A 19,520-nucleotide genomic window follows, 5' to 3' on the forward strand; every position below is an offset into this window, starting at 1 on the left:
CCAGAAGGCTGTGTGGAACAAGATAGACAGCACATCCATAGATCGGCTCGCAGCGGCCCCCACTCCTGGGTACCTCACCTTCCTTCCGTATCCTGAGAACACCGGGTGCAGGGGTGGGGGAGGATCAGGGCAGGGAAAGGACTTGAGAGGGGAGACGTTGTCTGATTTTTGAATCAATACAATATTTACCTTAAAACCGATCCCTTAAGCCAAAAGAAATTTAACTGGAAATGTTCAACTTCTCCTGATCCACGATAAACTCACGATGATCATTTAGTGGGCATATGAGTTCAAGAGAAAGGAGAAGTAAATTAGAGAAAACGCTATGATATTTTTGCACATTTCAGTTGAATTTCCTACCCTACTTTAAGATTCCAGTCTTTAAAAGAAATAAATTCTGTTCCTTTGGGATTTATTTATTAAGTAATACATATTTTTGTATAGAACTTGGAGCATTTATCATTTGTTCTTTCAAAATTTTTGAATGCATTTTTTCATATATTCATTTAGTGAGCATGTGGTGTATGTATTAACTCTAACAAGTTTTTCATTGATATTTTAATTCATTAAACAATTTAAGATCATTAAATGGTCTTACTATTCATATTTAACCAATCCTCTGCTGTTATTTATTTAGATTATTTCTACAATTTTCTGTTCTAACTAATGCTCTGATAAACATCTAGGTGCCTTAAACTTTGTGTGCAACTTTATTATTTCTAACTAGACTGATTGACAGAAATAAAAACAACAGAGTTCTGTTTTCAAGACCTTTCGATGTTATGCACATTTTTGTGACTTTTAATTCATGTTACCAAATTTTCTCCAGCTGTACCAATTTATATACCTACCACCAGCAGGTATACATCTCTCAAAAACACAAGTTTTGTTCTTTAAGTTTTTATAAAATCTTTGCCAAATGAAAAAAATTGCACCTTGTTTTTTAAAAATCTCTTTTCTCTGATAACCAGTGGGAATAAAAATGTCTTATGTCTCTAGGTTAAACTTTTAAATAAATGGTATATTTAGATACTTTCCTACTTTTGTCAGGGCATTTATTTTTTCCCTGTGGATTTCTAAAATTTCCCTCCATTGTAAGAATTATTAACCTTATTGTCATCCACGTCATATATTTTCTCCTGTCTTAGCATTACCTTCTAATTCTATTTTTCAAGGCTTTCCTTCATTTTTATAAACTATTATTCTGTGAATATATATTTAAAAATGAAATACTGAGATGGGCTTAGTCCCAGTAAACTTCTCTTTAATTTGCAACTATTCATAGAACATTCGGAATATGCCCTTATGGCAGGGAGTAATGATTATAATAAGTTAAGGAAGCAAGTTTAAACAGATATGCACTTACTCAAATGCTGCTACCAGGAGCTGCTGAGCGCTCAGCCCCCAGGGGTTTCACCTGAGCTTCAGGGAATCTCCGTGCCCTAAAACACCCTGGTCCTCGAGAGAACAGTAAGTATAATAATAACCAACAGTGTCCAGTGTTTTATAGTTCTTTCACATTCTTCACAGGGAGGATCTTGTTTTGCTGTAGAAGCTTGTTAATTTTGTTTCATCTTATACATGAAGAATTGAGCCTGGTGACTTGCCCAGTGACATTCGGGCAGCGAGTGGGAAGGCATGACCAGTACATACACGCCGATCTTTCCCCACCTTGAATTCCAGGCTGTTTCTGTTTTTACAGGGTTATTTTCTCAACATTAAAAGATTGTTAAAACATCCATCTCTAGGTTGACAAAAGCAGTAAGAAGTAAAAGTGTCATCTCTGGGACAATATGAAAAAGTAAAATTTGAACATAGATCATGTTTTCATAAATTAAATCTTCTTGTCAAGACCTACCCTTTACCTTAAAAGTAACCTCAGAATAAAATGAAGTGTGCAGTCTTGCCTTCCTCATTCTAGAATCCAAGCCCTAGGGAGGGTCTAAGTTTATGATTCTTTAAGTGCTTTTGGGACAAGAGTGTGCAGCTTATTAGCATGTATGTTTACATGTGCTCATCTGTGAGGTGCAGGAGCTGGAACATATTTTTAAAAAGCACTAGAGTATGTGGTGGTTCAGTGTTTGCCTCATCCCAGAGGCAATTCGGAAGGTCTCTGAACTGTCACTCCTCTCTCTGTCAAACAATTATCTTCGACTTCTTAATCCTGTTTTAGTCCTCTGCATAGTACATCACCTCTCTCATATTATGTACTTTCAGTGACCTGTTTATCACTTATACCCCCATAATAAAGTAAAAGCTCCATGAAAGTTGGAACCTTGTTTTAATCATGACTTTGGAGTCAGTCCTCAAAACCATAGCTCTAGCACCGTGGGTGTCAAATAGATATTTATGGCATAACTAATATATAGGTAAGGACAGAGAGGTTGGACTTCTGGGTGGACCACAAAAGGCATCATGCCCTCTCCTGAAGTCTGAGTGAGGATATCTGGAATATAGCTTCTTTTTACCACTACCCCCAACCCTGGCCAACTTCAGGCCACTCCATTATTTTTCCCGATTTGACTTTTTTTTAAATTAATATTTAAATGATAATACAGTAATGTGATTTTAGAGCACAAATGAGTTTGTTAAATTATAAAATGTACTTGTTTTTACTGTTATTTTGAAAAGAAATCTTGACTCTAAAAATAGTGTGATACTTTAAACAGACACACTAGAATTTATTTACACATTTCTATAGGGTGAAGTTTCTTTTGGGTATTTGAGACCCCATGCGACAGTGACTTACAGAAGAGATCCAATTTCTCTTACAGAAAATGCTTCAGGCAAGCAGTGTAGGACCTGCACAGGGCTGAATTCCATAAAATTTTTAAGTACATGGATTCTAAGTTGTTATTCTTCTAGTTTTATGGCCGCCAATCCCAAGACCGTCCTGGACCAAAATAGCAGCTTTAGTTCCAGCAATTGAGTAACATTCCAGTCTGTAGGAAGGCAAGAGGGACAAAGGAGAAAGGGGAGAAGATACATGGTGACTGTTTAGTAATGAAGAGTCAAAGCTGCCACATGACATTCTGCTTATGTTTTCATTGGTCAAACCTGAGTGATATGACCTCACCTGCCTGAAGGGAGGCAGGAAAAGGTAGTCTTTATTCTGCGTGGTCATTTATCCTAAAAACTGGGGACTCTCCTACTACATAGGAAAGAAGAATGGGTATAGAAGAAAACTAGTAGTTCCTTCTTTTTAATCAAGGCATCTAATTGAGTGTTTTCCTGTTCAAACATTTTCTCCAGGAAAGTAAATACTTGTTCCAAAAATGCTTTCCTGGCCACTACTTCTGGCTGCCTTCAGAGACAACAACACATTTTACACATGTCCTCAGAGGTGTCAAATATTCAATCTCAAAGAAGGAATGTGATTTTTTTTGTAACATCAAAAAGCCACCAGTGGCAGTTTTATGGGTAAGATATGTGACAAAATTAGTAGTGCCATTTTAAGACAAAAAGTAGCTATGACTTCAAGTTTTAAGTCACGTGTCTCTGAAAACAATTTCCAACGAGATGGTCTCATACAAATTCCCCACGACCAGCACCATCTACTCTCCTCCACTACAACCATAGCCGTCATTCGTACGACCTCTTAGTAAATTTCAAAAACGTATGAGGATGGTGATTTGCATATATAACATTTTCTATTTTAGAGATAATGCGAAAATAAACCAATTTAATGCCCCTTAACATGTAACTCTCAGAAAACATTCATGGGAGCATAAATAACATGCTCTAATAACGGATGGCATATCATTAAAAATCTCCATGACATTAGGTGTTCTGGTGTCCCACATTTGAGAGAAAGTTAGCTCCTAAACTTACATAACAATACATAAAGTTAAGACCATAGAGTAGAAAAGCTACTTGGAGCTGATTCTAAAATGCCATGATACTGTACTTCCAACAGTTAGCTGGAGGACATCACCCTCTGGAGGTTAAGTGCTAATAATTTTGCATTTCTTTGTAAGGCAGCTCAAAACACTTCATTTTATTCTTATAGAAACCCCAAATTAGGAAAAATTACAAGCATTGACTATATTTCAAATGACTGTGTAGAATTTTATATCTAATTTCTTCTGAATTTGAATTTTTATGAATAGTTACAAAGCAGGAGAATAGTTCCTTGTCAGTCTTTCAGAATGCAACTAGACATTGAGCACTTCAGGGTCTTTCCCAGAAAGCAATGTCCCTCCTACATGTCCTAGTGACAAGTCATTGTAGTTCAATACACTATGTTTGCCTGTTGGTCTTCCATCAGACTTAAGTTTCCTTTAAGGTTGACACTCTAACAAAAAAGATGAAAAGATTTTAATCTTTTCTAACTATAACATAATCACCGTTTCTGCAACCTACCTAGAATTTTGCAAGCATTAAATAAACTTAGAATTCCCTACCTTAATTTGCAAAGGTACATGTATATATGTACTTTCATCTATTCTTTTAGTAAAATTTAACTGGGAATTACTCATTCTGTACCCACTATAATTTTGCCTGGAATGTGGCTCTGCCACCAATAGCGTGCAGGAAGCAGTAACTAGGAGTAAAGAGGGGGGAGAGAGAAAAATAATAAAGGGAGAAACTTTAGGAGAGACAGGTAGTACTCAGAAAGTTGACTGAGCAAAATAATGAAATCTTAAAGGTACTTTTTGTCCCCAAATAAGTTTTTTTATTGTGTGGATTAGTATGACCATGAAAAAGACATAGGATTAAGAAGAAAGAAAGAGCGCAATTATGACTAAAAATATCTGAAAATAATGGGATATAAATTAGAAATTTTAAAAATTCTATTAAACTACATCATGCTAATAAGTCAAAAGGGAAAATGTATACTCTTTTCAAATGACTTCAAACCTCATTTGACAAAATTTAAAATCAGGGTTTTTTATAAACATCTTTGGTAACACAAAAATAGATACTTTAAAAATAATAATAGTTGTTATTGTATAACACCTCTCTCAAACCAAAATTCAGCATCAGTAATCTTAATGGTGAACCACTGGCAGAAACATTTCCATTGAAAACACAAAGGAGACAAAAATGCCCATTAATACATCCATTTATGTACATCTATTATATACATTGTTCCAGAAATATTAGCGAAAAATGTAAGAAAAAGAAATGAGGTGTAACACTGAATAAAAGGAGAAAATTACTAATATTTGGAGCTACAATAATTATATACTTGGAGTAGTGCTAGAAAAAAGCATTAAGAAATCAGTAAGTTGGAGGTTCAAAAATTAATGTAAAAATTCTTAGATTCTTTACTTGCGAGTAGTAAGCAAATGTAAAATATGGTATAAAAATGTAAAATAGCCTCCAGTGTCAACTTCTGTTATGTACAACTAGGAGCTTTGAGTAACCTAGAAACAGTTGTTAAAAAATGCTTTGGGAGCAAATTTCATAGAACTAGGGAAAACCTGGGATAGGGTAGGATAGGGACCTCTGTCTCTGAAAATAAACTGGCATTAGGGGCAGGATTCCAGCAAGCCATGGTGCACGAAGATGAGGAGATAAATCAGTTATCACATGGAATAATCTAGAATGAATTCTGAGGCTTACTAGATCTCCTATAGAAAATTAAGACATTGTTTGAGGGAAAAATGTGTCCCCAGTAATTGAAATGGGAGACTTCAGATGACAGTTAGTTTGGGAACTTTAGGGTTCCCCAATCCCACTGAGTATGCTTTGCCAGCAGAAGCAATTCTTTCTCTCCAGCCTACAATTCATTCCTGCCTGGCTGGGAGGCCAGTAATGAAGTTATCTCGTGTAGTTACTTTGTAATGAGAGGCCAATTCTTTGTAAGACTTACTACCACCATCATTAAATTGTTTACAAAACGGTAACTGGAATCGGATCCTTTGTGCCTCGGGGTCACTGTCACAAATTATGCCTTGAAAGAAAAAGCTTGCTAGCAAAGGAATCACAAAGCCTTGATCATCTATCTTGGAAAAATACTGAAAATATATGAGAGATTGGAATCCTAAAGTGCTAGGCCAAAGTGGGCAATACATAACTTTAAAGCAGGCTGATTCATCAACATATAACAATTCATTAGAGATTCAGGATTCAAAAGAGCAACTTCAGCAACGGTAAGACGCAATTGACTCAAAACTTGATTCAATGATGATCACACTAAATGAAGCTGATATGAGAAAAATATCACCATATAATAGAGAGAAAAACTCATCTTAGGTCATATGTAACCCACTCACCCATTCCCTTAGGTCCCCCAGATGGTTTGACAGTCTCTTCTGTCTCTAAGATTAATACAAGATCCTTTAAAAGTGTGTAATTACAGGTCTTCACAGGTTGGGGACGCTAGTGAGGATAAACGAATCACAAGATAACAGAAGGAGGTAGAGTTAATAACAGTCAGGAGAGTCAAATGATTCTCAGAATGGTTTTATCAACAGAGATCACTCCCTGGTGGTGGCTAATTGGATTCCTTGGACCATTAGATCCTATTTGTATAACTCAGCTCCCAAGCAGAGCACCAGCCTGTGCCACACGAATGAGTCCACGTGACCTCAGAGCTTCCGTTCCCAGAGCTGAGAGTGTTCTCAGACTCAAAGCCCCACAAACAAAGAGGGCCCAGACAGTTTTTAAAAACCAGTGAAACAGCATTAACAATATGTTCTATAATGTTCTCCTCTACCTTTCTCAAAAGGGCTAGGTTGTTGGCCAAAGGAAAGACTCGGGTAAATGAAATGCCTAGAGATCAAAGGGGTAATTAGCCAACCCAGCGGTTACTTGGCACTTAGACTAAGCCTTGGGTGGTTGGGTAACAAATAAGATTCAGGCTTCCAACTTTATCATAGTCTAAATGGTAGGTCTAGGTATTTTTCCTGTAGTTATTTTGTGCATTTAGAGTATATTGAAAAAATAGACATATTAAGCTATGGACAAAATCAGCATCCATATGTGATTTTATATGTATGTGTATATTTATGCAATATGTACTACAACCCATTAGGTAAATTCTGGTTAATTTCTCATTTTATAAATAAAGAAACTAAGACACAAAGTGAATGAGTAAATTGTCCAAGGTCGCATACTTATCTACTTTGTGGCAGAAATAGAATTTTAATTCAGGCAGTCTTTTTAATCTTCATTGCACTATATTACAGAATATAGAGTGCCCCCTTCTCCCACTTCTCCCCCCTTCTCCCCCCTTCTTCCAAAAACACACACACACATTTTAGCAAATTATACAAGAGACAAATGACGCTGGATACTTTTTTATTTAATAATTAATTTTATTTAGTTATTTTTCAAGTACAGTTTTTTGTCTATTTGTCCCATCCCAGCCTCCCCCGCCCCTTGCTCCCCACCTCCCTCCCATTTCCACCCCCCTTAGTTCTCGTCCCTGTGTCCTTCCTATTTGTTCCTCCAAATCCCTCCCCCCTTTTTCCCCTTAACTTCCCTTCCTTCTCCCCTCTGGTCACTATCCCCTTGTTCTCTATTTCAGTGTCTTTGTTTTTTTTTCTGCTTGCTTGTTTGTTTTGTTGTTTAGCTTCCTGTTAAAGGTGAGATCATATGGTATTTGTCTTTCAGCACCTGGCCTATTTCACTCAGCATAATGCTTTCCAGTTCCATCCATGTTGTTGCAAAAGGTAGTAGCTCCTTCTTTCTCTCTGCTGCATAGAATTCCATTGTGTATATGTACCACAATTTTTTGATCCATTCATTTACTGATGGGCACCTAGGTTGCTTCCAACTCTTGGCTATTGTAAATTGTGCTGCTATGAACATTGTGGTGCATAGGTTCTTTGATATTGATGTTTTAGGATTCCTAGTATATAATCCCAGCAGTGGAATTGCTGGGTCAAAAGGCAGGTCAATTTTTATTTTTCTGAGAAAATTCCATACTGTTTTCCATAATGGTTGTACCAGTCTGCAATCCCACCAACAGTGAACTAAGGACCCCTTTTCCCCACAACCTCTCCAACATTTGTTGTTTGTTGCTTTATTTATGATAGCCATCCTGACTGGTGTAAAGTGGTATCTCATTGTGGTTTTAATTTGCATCTCTCTGATAGCTAACGATATTGAGCTGGATACTTTTGATAAGAGCTGCAGAGGTGAGAGTGAGGGAAAAGATTTTAATTTCAATTTTATAGATTTTTGTACTGCTTGGTTTTTCTAAACATAGGGCCATTTTATTATTGCTTTAATATAAACATAAACACAAGAAAAAGTGTGTACAAAGGCCCTTAAGTTGAAAAGAATGTTTGTTGAGAAACAAAAGGAAGTTTCATGATTAAAGCCTAGAGAAGGATCCAGGAGAAGAGAGATATTGATGAGCTTGGAAGGGAAGGCAAGTCTTTGTAAGCCATTTGAAATGTATTTTGGAACTTGTCCTAGGAGTAACAGGAAAACATTTAGAGTTTTAAGCATGGGAGTGACATGATCAGATCAATGCCTTTTTACAGGATCATTGGGCCAACAGTGTGAATAATAGATTGGAGAGAAACAGCAGTAGATGCTGGGGACTATTACGAGTGAATTAGAGGGATGCAGAAAAGAAGATGATGGTGAGTTGGACTGTGACAGTGGCAGTGGGGGAAGAAATAAGTGGACAAATTGCAGAGATATCAAGTAGGCAGGAACAATGTGACTGGTGATTGGCAGGATGCTTAGAGACAGAGAAGAGATAAAAATGACTCTCAGTGTGTTTGTTGCTTATTCTGTGTGATGGTGCCCTTCACTGCTAAAGTAGAAGAAACTGCTGGGTAAACAAGTTCAATGTGGAATATGTGAGATCAAGTTACCAGTTAGAAATCCAAGTAAAGGTATTGAGCGGGCAAAGGATGAATGGCTGTGGAGCTAAGAAAAGAGGTCTCTGTGGGACACACCAGTGGTATCATGGAAGTAAAGAACACTGGGGACAAAGTGGCTCAGGAGCAGGGGCTCTGTGATTGGACCAGCTCTCAGCAAATAATTGAATGAATGAATGGAGCAGCCAATCACAGGTAGAGTGCCCACCATGAAGAAAGAGAAAGGAAGTCAGGTAGACATCATAAAAGAAAGGGGAAAAATTGTGGTCCTTCAAGTCAGGTCAGTAAAGTGAGCTTAAAGAACAAATTTCATCCATACAAGTTGGTTAAGAGATTTATTTTTAAAGAATTCTAGTGTTTACCCTTAGGTTAGTAGAGATGGTCTACTATCCAATGCCTTTTTCCGGATAATATTATATAAATTATAATGTTAATTATGATATTATTAGGATACTGTAAGTTGCAGAATCAAAGAAAATTCACACTTGGCCATTTTGCTTTGTTCAAAAATATAGACTAACATATAATTCTGGCATTCTTCCACTTACTTAAAAATTAAAATAATCAGATCATCTAATTTTCAAAACAGATCATTTAATGAAAAGATTTTAATTAAACCTCAAACAAATAGATGTAATCAAGGCACACTAGCATGCTTTCCCGTAGGTCAAATATGTAATTTTTAAAATGTGTTAAAACACAATTCTGCCAAGTATCTCAGAATTAATGACTCAGAGAATTGGTCGCATTTATGGTATTTTCAGTCTTAATTTTATTTTCATAGTATTTCTAGAGTGTGTACCACTCACCAAACAATGTTTTCACATGGGGAGTACCAAAGTGATTTAACCCAAATTTCCTGCCATCAGGAAGCATGCATTTAGGAGGAGGAGGTGATGCAGACATAATCATTTGTTGCAGTAATACAAGTATATGCTTTCTATTGAGAGAGCTGGTTACCTGTTAAAGGGATTTCTATGGGTAGATAACACAGGAAGGATAGAAACAGGCAGAGCAGGGAGAAGCAGGGGCTACTTGATTAGAGAAGCAAAAGAAAGGTTCACTGTGTTCAGGAAAAAACGAAAAGCTCTTTGGTATTCCCACAAGTTGATGTGGAGGAACCAAGGTGAAAATACTTGAGGTTCGGTTGCCAAGGATGGGTTTAGGAGTCAAGGAGGCCATAGGAAACTGGGATAGTACCCTACAGGAGAATGGGAACTTCAAAGAGCTTGATGTAGATGGGTAATGGTTATACAGTCACACACATGCAATCTTAGTTATTCTTTCACTATTTATTTATATCAAATCAGGCCTTTGTGCTCTGTCTTGAAAATAGAATTTAAGAGGACATGACTTGGTGTCAAGCAGATAAGAAAGGGAACTGTAGTAAGAGTGATTGAGGGAAATAGTTTCAAAAGAAAAACAAGAGACTTAGAAGGGTAGAGAGGATTCTGTACTCCACCACAGTAACTGGGCTAAGGACTAGAGGTACAACGCAAGCTGAGCCAATAAAAAATCATTCCCAGGATTGGAGTTAGGAGGGGAAGGAAGTTTTCCTCTCTTTATGAAGCTGTGAGGCTGGATTTACTTGCCAGACAGGATGCAGCCAACACCCAGACAGAAGCAGAGATCAGCCTGGGGTGGTACAAGAGAGAAGCTGAGAAATTATGGAGTCCCCTGGTGCCATGGATTCCCATGAATTCCCTTGCTCCCCAGGTACATTTCCACCAGTCAAGAAGACAGCAGGCTATATAGTTTCCTTTTGGCGTCAGGGACATTTGCGTTGACTTTCTGTCACTTGCAAATCAAATGTCATCATTCACATAAAATTCATGTAATGTTTAGGAAAAACAATGAGAAGTTCTTGCAGGAATAAGCAAACAAGAACAATGCGAATTTTCTAGTTAGCAATGGGTGCAGCATGGTACTGCTCACTGAGAGAGAGTACACAGAACAATGAGCAGGTTTGGGGAAAAACATGAGGAGCTGAACTTTACAAGTGTTGAGTTCAAGGGGCCTGTCAGCCAAGCAGGGGACATTCAGCTGACAAGTAGATCTAAATAAATCTGAATGGACTTGTATATCCACTTCTGGAAATTTATAGGCTGTCACATAAAGATGACAGATGAAAAGTTCAAAAGTGATGCTACTAGGCAAAGAAAATGTACGATTTGAGTAAAACAGTGGGAAGAGAAGGAAAACATGGAGAATGTCATTTGTTAAGGGTCCGGAGCAGAAGAGCACATTAAGCAGATAGAGAATGAAATGCCATAATAACCCAAAACAAAACACAGATATTCAGGATTAGAGAAACTAAATGGTGAAGAATATCAAGAAAGAAGTTGCTACCTCTTTCGAAAGCTACAAAGAGGCTCAGAGTCTAAGAGGTCTTCATGACAACTGCAAGAACCATTGGTGATCTTCTAGAGAACTATGTTAATAGTGTAGTGAGAAGAAAAACAACATTTCTTGTAGGCTGGGGTGAACATGTGAAGTGAGGCGTTTAGCTACACCCAAGACAGTCCTCCAATTTCCATAAGCAGAGGACAAAAGGTGGAGAGGAAGGCAGGCAAGGATTTAGTAGGTTAGAGAAACACCAGTGGGGAAACCACACACATACACACATGTATGCATATGTGTATAGTATTAAACTGCATATATAAGTAACATATCAATTATACATACAAATATACGAGAGCTACAGATCTATATTTATCTTTAGGTCCTGGTTTTAAATCATATTTCCTTACAATAAGAGGGCTTTTTTATTTTTAATCTTTAAGTTAACATGTAGGAAGAGTTGGAAGACCACACGATATCTAGGGATAAAAGTGACCTTCGCCGGTGGTCTATGTACCAATAAATACCTAGTGCTGTGTTAAGTGAGACAAGCCATGTGGTGGCTTATTCTCCAGACGCCTCTGAGCACTTCTGCAACTATGGAATTAGTGTCCGATGGCCGGACTGTGCCCATAGGTGCTCATTTTTTCCATTGGAGACTCAGTCCTCCAACCCTGTCAGCAGCGGGGGTGCCATGTCATCTCTCACAGGATCCTCATAAAGGGACAACTTGTGAAGTTTCTCTTTGCTTCCTTTAACCTTTCTGTAGTATGAGGATAATGGAATAAGAATGGCAATTATTTATTGGAATCACTGTAAGGATTACATAAGTTAATGGGTGAAAAGAATGAAGAACGGATCCTGAGACACAGCGAACACTCAGTACACGTGTTCGCTGTCATCACAGCAAAGATAACCCATCTCAGACAATGTTCATACTCTCTGGGAGCTCTCTTTCTTCCAGCTCGCTCGCCGGTGTAGGGAGAGAAGGATACCAGCGCTCACACAGATGCACCAGTAACCAACTCCTTAATAATGGGCAGAACTCCCAGGGCCCAAAACACTCTGCACTGGCTGCCGGGGCATTTCGCACTGATTTCCCGACGTTCCCTGTCAGCCTTCCTTCTCATCCGTCATATGCACCACCCAGCACAAACGACGCCCCTTTTTATTACAAAATATTTTATCACAAAATCATAAGCATGTAATTCTGTAACATGACAATATCACACTCTAGCACACCATTTGACGTGTTAGGTGAAATGTTCAAATTAAAACTATACATTATTAGACCCAAATTATTAGCCTACCAACCACACTCAAGCAGGTCTGCCTGACCTTCTTTCTCTTCCTTTTAACTCCAGGCCCTCAGGTGTCCCGTTGTAGCTACTCAGTCTGCCCCCCAGAAGCGCTACTCTTTAGCATCACAGAGAGCATGACATCATTACCACCACAGTGGGGCAGGCCCATGTACTTCCTTCTTGAACCAGCCATTATTGATGGCACCGGCCCAGCACTCTTTCTCCAATGCAACCAGGCTCATTTCTCATAAATGTTGGATACACATTCCATAGTGTATGCAGCAATTTAAAAAATTATGAAGAATGATCCAGGTGAAGTGCTTATACTATGATGTAATAAGGATCAGAATTCAAAAATCCATCTACCATGTAACTTTAATTCTTGAAATCTGGAAAACACCTAGGTGTGTGAGGGTTTATACTGTGCTTGAAACACACAGAAGAACTAGAAGGAAAAAAACATAAACACATAACCATTTTTAAATTGTATATCTAAGTGAAAGGATTTTATTTTTTTCCCTATATTTTTGCAATTATTTATAGAACCCTTTTGTTCTTTTATAATTCAAAAAAAATTTTGTAGGCAGGATATACCGAGAAGTTTTACTGACATTCAAAAACTTTCCTTCTCTGTACTGTCCCCAGGCAACTTGGTGGACAGTTATAATGCTCTCGAAGTGAAGCTTTCTCCAAAGCTCAGCTGTGGAAGTGTCAGTGGCTATCGAGGTCTTAAGTCATTTAAAGAGAAGAGCTTTACTTATTTTGGTCTTGCTTAAAGTGACAGCATTGTTTGGTTTTACTGCTCTTGCACACAACAAGGACTTTTTGTGCCTGCCCTGTGTCAGGCTTTCTGCCCTAGCAATAGAGCAGGGAACAAAAGAGATGTAAATCTCTGTCCTCAGGGAAAAGGACATTTACAGGACAAATTTTTCTCAGTTATCTCAGAATAGAATATTCATTTAACTAAAGCTTGGTATTATAATATAGAGAAACGCTCCTTTATTTCTTATCACATAGCACAGCATATGCTCATGATACCCCTGACTACATTATGGTTTTCTCACCCTGTACTTGTCCCTATCACACATTGTCTTGTAATCACCCCTCTCCAGGGTTGCCATGGTTATCTCTCAGGGCTCAGGCTGGCAGGCCTAACCGGGTTAGCATGGGGACTGACTGGAGATCAGGAATGGGGAAGAAAAAGAACCAACAAATTTCAAGCCCTTTTATTTTTTATCTCATGGAATCCTGACAATATAATGGATAGGTAATATTAGCTGATCATTGCAGATGAGGAGAGATGTTTAGTGAGATTAAGCATCATTTTAGGTGTCACGTGGCTGTACTGTGAGTGGCAGAGCTGGGACTCAAAGCCATGTGCAACTGACTTCGAAACTTTTGTTCCTCACTGGGCCATGGCATTGCATTCTGGTTCTACGCAAGGTGAAGCGGGAGCAGAATGAGTGGCTTGGGCAAACTCCCATCCAAAATCTCTTTTACAGTGGCCAACTCAGTTTCTCAATTTTAAGCAATTAGTCAATCCATCAACTCTCACTTTAAGTGTAATTTTCACTTCTCATTTTCCAGAAGAATAAATACCTCCCATTGAGATAATTATCCCATGAGAAATTGTTTTTTAATTTAAAGAAAAAGAAAGAAAGAAAAAAGAAACACGCAGATGGATAGTGAAATAGTCTGTTACGAGACACTGATGCCTTAATATAAGTTGTTTAGCTCGCTTCCTTGTCTTTCATCCTTCCTTCCTTCTCTTGTTCCCTCCTTCCTTCCTTTTTTCTTTTTTCATTTACTTATTCATTTATTCACTCAACACACACCTGTAGAGCACCTTGGTACAAGAAATGCAGTGACAAAGCAACACACCAGAAGATGAAAACCCAAACAGCCCTCCAGAGAACCCTACATCCAGGCTCGGAAGAACAACAAGACACAGGGCTCAGAAAGGGACATTTCCAGGACACTGTTCACCGTCCATTCTCTCTTAGAACCCTGTCTCCAAACACAGCCATGCTTCCAACCCTGATTTCCATGTGATCAGCTTCACTGAGGCATAATTTGATTTACATACAATAAAATTCACCCATTTTAAATAATTTTCAAATCCTAGCCAATTTTTTATTGTTGTTTAAGTACAATTGTCTCCATTTCCCTCCCACCAAAACCCCAACCTCATCCATCCCTTCTTCAAACCTACTGGCTTTGGCTTTGTCCACGTGTCCTTTATACGTGTTCCTTGAGAACTCTTCCCTTATTTTCTACCATTATCCCTCTCCCCCTCCCCCTCCCCCTCCCCCTCCGGTTACTGACAGTTTCTTCTTTATTTCAATGTCTCTTGTATTTTGTTTGATTGTTTGTTTTGTCGATTATGTTCCCCTTATAGGTGAAATCATATGGTACTTGTCTTTCACCGCCTGGCTTGTTTCACTGAGCATAATGCTCTCCAGATCCATCCATGCTGCTGTGAAGGGTAGGAGCTTTTTCTTTCTTTCTGCTGTGTAGCATTCCATTGTGTAAATGTACCATAGGTTTTTGATCCACTCATTTACTGATGGGCACTTGGGTTGCTGCCAGTACTTGGCTATTGAAAATTGCCCTGCTATGAACATACGGGTGTATAGGTTTTTTTGAATTGGTGATTCAGGATTATTAGGGTATAATCTCAATGGTGGAATTGCTGGATAAAAAGGCAGTTCCATTTTTAGTTTTCTGAGAAAATTCATACTGTCATCCCAGTCAATTTTTGTAAACTCATCCAGTTGGGTGGGTTTTGACAGATACATAAACCCAGGGAACGAACTTCCCAATGTCTAGGACACTTCCACAAGCCCAGAAAGTTCACTGGCGGTCAGCTCCCAACCCCCTTCCCCCACTCACTGATCTACCATCTAACACTCTAGGTTAACTGACCAGGCCTGGTTTTAACCAGCCCCCGGTGGATGCCTATCTCCCGTGACTGTAATGCCTCATCACCCTCACTGTGCCCTGCTTCTTGCTGCTCATTTTGTTTCTCGGAAAAGGCACAGTTATCAAAATCAGTGACGTCTTTTCTGGAATTGATGCCAGTCAATTTTCACAAGTAGCTACAAAACCTGCTATCCCACAGGTAGGGATTTCTCGGAGGCAGCTCCTGGCTCTGAAGCCCCAGTTTCTGGGAAAGCAGCCGAACTGGTTAAGGAGATCCCCCTTCTGTTTCTAGAAATGAGAGTCCTCTTTGCCCAAATCAAATTTTCTGTGTGTGTGAAAGTTTGTTGGATGCTGAGGGCTGATGCTTTACCTGTCTTGTAAAAACTTTAGTGAGGACATTTGCTAGTATTTGTTCATGTGCTATTTTAGCCTTAAGAAAATTGCTCTACTCAATGATTCACTGTCGTGGAGTATCATTCACAGTACTAGAGGCAATGTTTGTAATTACTGTAGAAGTAACATCTGCTATTAAAAACAATAGCAACGTGTGCTTTTGTGAGATAATTCTTTTTTTTTAAACTTTTTTATTGATTATGCCATTATATTTGTTCTATTCCCCCCCTCCATTCCCCTCCACCCTGCATACCCCTTCCCCACCATTTCCCCCTTTAGTTCATGAACACATGTCTCAAATTCTTTAGATTCTGTATTTTCCCTACTATTCTTACCCTCCCCCTATCTATTTTCTATCTACTGTCTATGCTACTTATTTTCTGTACCTTCTCCCCCTTCTACCTATGAATTAAATGAAGATAATTCATAGGTAAATGTGTACATTTACCTACTGAGCTATAAGAATAGAGATGTGATGTATTCTTATCATAAGAAGCTCTGCTTTAAAGTACTGATGATTCATATATCTGCCTTGCTCATATTTTTACTATGGGAATTAGATATTTATGTATATAGTGAAACAAAGAAGGGACAGAAATCATCAAATTATATTTCTTTTATTCAGCATCCAAACCCACTTCTCCTCTTAAAAATTAATACTTACAAGGGTCACAAAGTAGAAAGAAAAAGTGTGGTGATTTTTTGTTTGTTTTATTCAATTAAAAATGCTGATAACATAAAATTTTACCAGCTTTAGGAACCAGTTCTTCCTCTTTCCATTTTTCTATCTACTCATACAAGAATAGTCCTTCCTATTAATCTATAAAGCTGTAGATTTTTGCAACTGAAAATTGTACTTTACAAACTGCATTAGACCTTTCTGTTTCAAATATTCAGAGTTTCAGGAATTCTCAAACCCAGGCCAAGTTTCGTAAACCTGTATTCTAATGACAAAATTGAAATGAACAGATGTTTAAGTGGGTCAATAATTCATCTCATAGATTTGCAAGAACACTAAGACCCTATATTTCCACCTAGACTTTAAAAAATTCCATTTGTCTTTAAGAACATTATAGATAAACTATAAGGGGAAAATGAGAGAGAGACAGACAGACAGATTCAATCAAAGGTTTCCAGGTCCTGGAATCTCAATGTCAGACCTTTTAAACCAGTCCAAGAATCTATCAGAATTGGAGCTTTGTTTTTCTAGGCAGAAAACAACATTCTCTATTGCTTTAATCAGAGCTCTTAAAAATTCCCAGTTTGATTTTTGTTCTATTTTTTCCCTCCTGCAATCTCTTCATTCTTTACTTATTATCACAATTAATATGGGATCCCCAATGTGTTTAATTAATTACAGGAGTCAACCATTCATCAGTAGTGTGTGTTATGAACCTCTTATATGTCAGTTCCTATGCTGGGTGTATGCTAATTCTTTTAGAGATGTTCACATGATATGTAATAAAATAATTATTAATTATCTTAGTTTTACTATGTGCTTCACAAGTTGGATAGTTGGAGACAAACCTGTAAGTAAGCAATTACATCATGATTCGGTAAGGGTTATTAAGAGGTAAACAAAAATGGGTTATCTCTTGTTTACAAAGAGGGGGAGGTTATATAACTTTACCTTTTATGTTCCTCCTAGGGAATGTGACATTTAAGCTAGGCTATTTAAAGTTTTTGTATTTTATTGTCAGTAATAGAAACAAATTTGAGTTACCTTAATAAAAAAGCAAAACATGTTTTATCAAACAAAGAGCAACGGCTGAAGTGAATTGGAAAGATGGAGTACAAAGGGCAGAGGAGCACAGCAGGACAGCGTGGCATCCAGTCTCACTCAGCTGCTCACTCGCTGTGAGACCCTGAGGGACTTACAGGAGCTCTCCATGCTTCGAGATGCATAATTGTGATCTGGTGTGTGAAATGCTCGTACCAGGGCCAGTCAAGTGGCTTGTGGGACCTGAAACTGGGAAGTCAATGGGCCCACATGGCCTGTCTTCATCACTCATCCATATCTCTGTCTGGTTTTCTGCTTCTTGCTCTGTTCTCTTTCTAGAGCATGTAGATGGATGTGGAAAGACAAGTGGGGGAAAAGCAAAATGTAAAGAGTTTTGTATGCGGTGCTAAGCCATTTGAACTTAAATCAGATAATAAGAAACTAGGCATTTCTGAAGCACTGGAGTAACATGCTCATTTATAGCTGCCACTTCACTAATGAAAAAGCACTTATGGAGGCATCGAGAGTAGAGAGGAAAATGGATGAGACCCTGTTTCATCCTTCAAATACCTATTGATCATTTTTATTTTTTTCCTGTCATTTCCTTTCTTACTGTAATGTAACCTAAGTAGAGATTATATATACTATATATATAATATATCTGTCATTGTTATAACACTCATTATATATATATATATATATATATATATATATATATATATATATATATCATGAGAAAGGGAGAATATATTGTCTTGAGGAGCTTTTTAGGAAAGATGTACTCGTCTGCTGGGGATACTCCAACAAAATACCATAGATTTGGTGGCTTGACCAACATAAATTTATTTCTCAGAATTTGGGAGGCTGGAAGTTCGAGAGGAAGGTGCCAGAAGGCTTGGTTTCTTCTGTGCCCTCTCCCCATGGCTTGTAGATGGTCCTCTGCTGGCTGTCCTCAGATGGCCTCCCCGCTGTGCACATGCAGGCCTGGTGTTGCTTCACGTGTCCAATATTCCCTTTTTATAAGGACACCTGGAAGACTGGACTAGGGCCCACCCTGACCACCTCATTTTAATTGATCACCTCTTTAAAAGCTCTGTCTCCAAATACAGTCACATACTGAGATTACAGGGGTTGGGGCTTAAATGTAGAAACTGGGGTGGGAGAAAAAAATTCAAACCATAAGAGAAAATATGTACTTTTGTTGAGAAGACAAGAAAATGCAATGATAGTAGTAACAGGAAGAAATGGATTACATGTCATTTTCTCTTACAGAATTAAGAAGATTTAATGACTGATTTGATGTAGAAAGTTAAGATACAAGAAAAATTTGAAATGTCTCTGGGTTTTCTAGCTTGGCCAGAAGGGTGTGTGTGACCAGACACTGAACTACAATAAAAATATTTATAAGGAAAATGCAGAACTGGGACAGATAGGGCAATCACTTATGAACTCATCCAACAAATACAATATTTAGCATGTTTTTACTACATATATGGCACCTTTAAACAAGGTCCCTAACCTCATCAAGATTCCACTCAAGAGTTCTCTAAATAGGTAACTCTTGAGGTATCTATTTGGTTGGAAAGATTAGATATAGCAACATGGAGATGTTGAGGATGCAGTTTGATGTTTACATCCGAAACTTGCTTTGGGTAGGCACTGTGGCTATAAATTTGGAAGTCAGAGTATATACAACATTAAAGGCATGGATCTGAGTGAGTTCAGCTCAGAGGTAAGAAGGCTGAGAGACAGTCTCTGAATCAGACAAAGTGCATGGACTATAAAGAAGAGAAAGGACCAGTAAAGAAAATGGGGAAACAATCAAGCAGTGAAGTACGAGCAAAAACAAATAACCACTTAGTTTTGACTTTGTCCAGCTGAAACTACCTGCAGAATTTTCACACATATCCCTTCCAATCGGCATTCGAGAATAATCATTTTAAAATACGCAGCTTACATTTAGGTCATAACAGCACCTCTATCTAACTGCTCTAAATGTAGACGTTCTAAGGCAAGGGCTTTAATGCGTTATCTACACCAATCTGTGATCAACAGGAA

Source organism: Artibeus jamaicensis, unplaced genomic scaffold (genome assembly GCF_021234435.1).
Source record: "Artibeus jamaicensis isolate MK-2021 breed Jamaican fruit bat unplaced genomic scaffold, CSHL_Jam_final scaffold_474, whole genome shotgun sequence".
Classification (NCBI taxonomy): domain Eukaryota; kingdom Metazoa; phylum Chordata; class Mammalia; order Chiroptera; family Phyllostomidae; genus Artibeus; species Artibeus jamaicensis.